This window comes from Alosa alosa, chromosome 21 (genome assembly GCF_017589495.1).
Source record: "Alosa alosa isolate M-15738 ecotype Scorff River chromosome 21, AALO_Geno_1.1, whole genome shotgun sequence".
Classification (NCBI taxonomy): domain Eukaryota; kingdom Metazoa; phylum Chordata; class Actinopteri; order Clupeiformes; family Clupeidae; genus Alosa; species Alosa alosa.
This window is the reverse complement of record NC_063209.1, coordinates 6,999,356-7,005,355: the sequence shown is the minus strand read 5'-3', so window position 1 is coordinate 7,005,355 and position 6,000 is coordinate 6,999,356.

Below are 6,000 nucleotides of genomic sequence, written 5' to 3'. Positions count from 1 at the left end.
ATGGAAAAAAAAAAACATGCAACAGCTTAATGTAAAGTCATTTCATTCTAAATACTACATGCTAGAGGGTGGTTTTCTTGGGTGTGTATCTGGGGAGGGTTGGGGCGCAACCAAACTCTCTTCTTTGCAGATAGTTTCAATCCCTCAAAAAAGCACAACTGACCCCGCTTGCAACTGATCAGACTGGATGAGTGAGTGGATGTTCGTCTTTTTCTAAGCAGCACTCCAAATACTTGTCTTCTGTGAGCGTCAGCAACTTGAAGATTATTGCGCCGTTGCTTGGTTTGTACTATACAACCATAGCTTGCTACTATACATTTCTTTATAACGGGGGATTTTCGATCAGATTGGGGGCTGTAAACTATCCTTTCTCTTGTCTTTTCAGCTTTCCATGTTAGAAGGCAACGCACGTCTCGCTTGAGTGTTGAACGAAGCGTCACTGAGCAGGCAATGCAATCCATTTCTGATTTGAAAGGTCTTATGTAAAGTAATTCGGCAAAAGAAATTAAGAAGCAAAAACAAATCTACCACATGGCTGAGTTCTTGGGAGTCGCTGGGGATGGGGGAAACCTGCTGTGTTTTGTGTAGTTCTAGGCTCAACGGAAAGTCAATTCACCAGCATTGAACACCGGTATGGCGCTTTGGTGTGGTTTGTATTTTCACATAATTGGTTCCATATAAGTTATTTTTGACTTTGTATGGTTTGGGGGGGGGGCATGTAAACTTGTTCTGTCTTTGCCGTTCACAGCTTTAGGAACGTACCTCAAACCAAGGGAGCAATTCAAATCTCGCTGATGAAACAAACGTGATAAGTGGCAATTTGATAGCTGACTCCAGAGTTACTAATTTCACATGGAAAAAATCTGATTTCCTTAAGCAGTACTGGAGAAGTAGATGTATGGGTTGTGCAAGGGATGGGGAAACCTGCCTTGTTTCTTTTTATAGTTTCAGGCCACTCGGGGAGCCGAGGCGAGTAGAGCAGCAGGTGCCAGGTTTTTCTTTTCCTGGAGGAACAATCTTGTTTGTTCCTCCAGGTTTTGCTTTTTACCCTGGTTAACAAAAAAAGCAAAAGACTCCGGTGGTGGCACTCCTGTTCTTCAGGATGGGGTTCGATTCCCTGCGGTGTCTTTGCTTTCCACCTGCTGCTTAGTGTAGGGACTTTAACTGACAACAATTGGGTTCATACAATTTTAATGCAGAGTACACAAATGCAATAACTGCTTTGTGCATGTTGCTCAAGATGTCCATTACTAGTGTGGGTACCTGATCTGCACGGGTTACCAGATCTGCATGATTAAGTCACAAAATAAATAAAATGCATTCTGATTGGTCTATTAGCCGTTGCACTTCCAGAATTTCATTGGTCAGAATGTTGTTTGCTGTTCGATAATTCGCCTGAGTTTATTGTTTTCTGTTGAAGGACCCAACGTACAGGAAGGAACGCAAGTGTCTTTGAAATATTGAACTAGCCGGCAAGCCGCCCAAACACCGATAGGCTATACCTACCGTTTTTGTAATATAAACAAATAAAACATTAGTTGCAGTATTACATTGCAAACTTCTAGCCTGTCAAACCTTGAAATAATGACTTAAATACTTATAGGAACGTATTTCCAACCTTAGTGTAGTGTCACTTAATAGCTAGCCATCAAACATCGATGTTATGTATGTATTTCCAACCTCTTACGTGTCACTTAATATTAATTTCTATGCAAACCAAGACGGCGGATTCCTAAAGAAACACAAGCACCCACACGTGTATCTAAATTAGCTATGTACCAAAAAATACATGTTACCGTGACTCAAAGAGCTGTAAATAGTGTTGAAGGCTGCGTGTAGAAATCCGCTTGGAGCTCCAGTGGAAATTTGAATTGCGAACTTTTAGCCTGTCAAACCTTGAAATACAGAACTACCCAGCTAGCCACCAAATCATGCAGTCTTACCTACTGTTTGTAATTTAAAGAAAACATTTGTTGCAGTAGGCTCCTAAATTGCAAACTTCTAGCCTGTATATACGGCTCTTCTATTTCTTACCACTGCCACCTAATTATATATTATCGCTTACAGCCCGACAACATTCGTCAATGAATCTTTATGGGCACTGAGGACATGAGGTTAAAACGAGACCCTCGATATATCGGACATTACAATTTCTGTAATATGATTTACATGCAAACTACTGGAAACATTGACGTCGTTAATCCAACCCCTTGACAAAACCAAATCAGACTAAAGAAATTGACTAGCTATACATGTGTGAATAAAATGGGCAGCAAATTAAATTAATTTCTGTGAATCTTACTTTAAGTACCTTTAGTTTAAACCAATGTTTTCTTAAGTTTAAACACGCCACTGTTGTAATATGATGTCTAGGCTACCTTTGCTTCTAATTATACATTTCTAAAATACATAATTTCCATTACCACAAATGACCACAAAAAACAAAACAATTCCAGAGAAAACAGTGGACATGTTTTATTAGTGTCTAAAGTGTTCCACAATGCGTGTTGCATCTTGTAAAGATATTCATGAGAAATCAAGCTTCAGTGTCCATGTCTGGTTGGTGCCAGTCCAAATGTAGATCACTGTCTCACTGTCCATTGAGGCCTGTCAACCTGTGAAAAATAAAACCAACAATCAGTGTTTTAAACCGGTTTTAAAAACTGTGAGAACTTTAGCTTAAAGGTCTATAAATACTGAGTCTGAAATAAGGTTTTTGTCTCTTTAGTAGTTTAATCTCTGTGCAGAGAGGTCTCATAACAGTGTTTCCTCTACGTTTATTTCAGCATGGCGGCCCACCACGGTTTAATTAATACCGCCATGGTATCAGAATCAGGGCAGACGCACAATGTAGCTGCAGTTGCTTTTTAAACTAGATGTACCGCATAGCGGTACAAAATATGACCACCGCTCAATCCTGTACATCCGTTCTGCGAAAATAAATCACACTAATCAATTTGTATCCATCTTTTACTCCACCCCCCACTCTTGAAACTTTTGTGTATGCTTGTTTGGCGTGCCTGTGTGTGTGTGTGGCTGCACAGAAAGTAGCCTACTGGCGCTGCAAAGGTGAATAGATTGTAGAAAAGCCAAAAAAGTTGTAGTATTGTTATAAAACCTTTAAAATCTCTAAACAATCACAAGGGCAGTTCATCACAGTTCATCCATTGCAACTGGATTGATGAAAGGTCACTTACACCTGTAGGCTACATTGTATTTGGGAAAAGCAGAAGGCATCAGCATAATGTTATATTTTTATTTATTTATTAATAAACAAAAACATCTGTCAGTTCCATGCAGTTTTCAACAGCTATCAAAAACAAAGGTCATTTTTGGATGGATGGATTTTTTGTGAATTTCTTCTTCTACATAAGATTTGTCATCTTTAGTTCATGTGATACTTTATTGTCAATGCACAAATTAAGTAAGCTTACCAGTAGTCTGAAACGAAATGCAGTTTTACATCTAACCAGTGGTGCAAATAACTGACATGTCCAAATAGGCCTTCATGAAATGCGTCGCTAGACTGTTCATACACATTTTAACGGGCCAGGTTGAAGAGCTGTTGTCCGTTATTCGTGCAAATATAGGCTGATTCATGTTCCCTTGCATTGTGTAACTACGGCCCATGGTTAGTCTGGCTTTCACCATACCAAGCTCAATCTTTTAAGAAATCAAAAAATAAATCGCCGGCAGATCAGGCTGGATTCACCCAGCCTAGTCCATGGTAGGCGCCCGATATTGTTTAATTTTCCGATTGAGATATCCACGCTCTGGTTATTCTAAATGCAAAAATGCATCAGGGAGTTATGACAAAACCATAACTTAACAAACTAGATCCCAATAGAAAGCTATTAGCTTCCCTAAGCTACAGGTAGGCCTATTTACAACATAAATTGTCAATAGGCTATGCTGGCGACATATAAAATCTCCTTTGGAAACCAATGGCTTACGCCTTACAGTATCAAGCGGACTTAAGCTGCCACATCGTGGCGAAAAGTTTTAATAAAATTCCGCAGCTCCGGAATCAACGAGGAAAGAATGAAGTAGTCACTTCTAAATGGGACCCACTACAGTAGCTTAAGGTTTGTTGCTAAAGCAGCCATAATGAAGGTGTCATTGTTTGGATACTTAACACACACATGCTTTTTAATCTCAGACTACTACAACTACCAAGCTGGAATCAAAGCACATCGATTCCCCTCTCACACCCTGCACGCACTTAAAACCATAGACTATACAGTCTATGCTTAAAACAAATAAACAGGCGTCTCAGTCTCACGCATGTATAGCCATAGGCAAAACTATCAGACCGGTGTAACGTTGGTAAATTTTCCATTGCACAGAATGATTTTTGTAGCACGTGCAACAAATAATATTACGATTATGTGTACAGCCCTGCCTTGGATACATCTCTCAAAGTGCGCTCTAAAATATTTGGTTTAGATGTAGATCACGGGTGCGTTAATTTTGAAAATGAGTATTGAAGTAGCCTAGTGGGTGTTTGGGAATGAACGTTAACTCGAGATGCTTTTTGAGACTTTGAGACTGGTCCTAATGCAACACTTTACAAAGCACTGACAGGCCCACCAAGTGAGGCTATGTTCAATTCAACTCGGTAGCTTATCCGTCTGGTCAATAGCCTCGCATTCACGCCACTTTAATCGGAGCATCACTACTTTTTACATCAATTATGGTGCCAGTTAACCTCCATACTCCATGGGAACATGAAAGTAAGACTTGTATAGTTGAAAGCCCACTCACCACATCAAGGTGCAGGCCACGAGTGGAGTGTTAGTAGGACAAGACACCTGTCTCTGCCGGGAGTAATGTGGAGTAAATGCTGAAGGTGGTCTTTTCCGTTGAGGCCTGACGGACAACAAAGAACAACAAAAGACAAACAAAGTTAGGACAATCATTGACAAGGACATACAAACGTCACAAGGACATACATAGAAAAGCATGACCACTGCTGTGTATAACATACATCGAACTAGAACAGGAAGTTTTCATGTGTTATCATGTTTATGATTAAAATGTATTCGCTGACGCTTTTAGTCCTTGGTTAAAACATAATTCTCATAAATCTCTGGTTTCACCTAGCTCGAGTTACCAGGTAGCCACAGCGCTACAGTCTTGGAGCATGAACATGGGCAGTAAGTGTAACGGCTTCTATCAAATCCATGAGCGCGCAGAAAAAGCGGAAAGTGCCCCCATCAATGCAGATATTTCAAATAAACACTAAAAGTATAAAACATATATCCTTGATTAGCCTATGTTGGGTTTTGTGGAAGAGAAAATGGACTGTTTTAGTAGTAGTATTAGGCAGTATGCTGTCAGATAGGTCACCATGGGCATATTTGGATTGATTCACAAATAAATAAATTAGCCTACATTTGGCAGGATACTTGATATGTATAGGGAAACTTGGCAGGATTTCCCCCTCTGCTGGAGAAATTGTGCATTATGCTATTTCAAACTGTGGGAAAAGGTAAAGATAAAGCACATGGATTTGTTTACAAGCTAGCGAACGGTTAGCATAAGTTTGGCAGAACTATGTGGATGTTACAAGGTAAGAAACACGATTTAAAAAACGAAGTTTCTTGTTTCTCACTTCTCTTTCCGGGACGGTAAGTCTTAATGTTGCAAGGTTGGTTTTCCGCCTGGGGACGCTAGGCGCAGGGGGAAAGTCACCATTTTCACCGGAACAGGTAATTTAACCATCCGAATGATTTCTAAACGGGTTTATTACGTTGAAATAGTTGTCAAGTGTCCCTTTAATAAACAGGCTAAATGCAAATATGGCAATGTATTATATTATTTTACATTAACAAAATGTAGGAAAATAGAACAGACTGAAAATAAAGTAGGCATTGATCTTTGAAATCCTGTTTCCTGTAGCCTAAATGTTGTCAGTCATTCTTAATATTTCCAATTGGTGCACTGGCATGTTTAACTGTTAGCTGCAGTATAATGTTACATTAAGTTAAGTAGCCTACA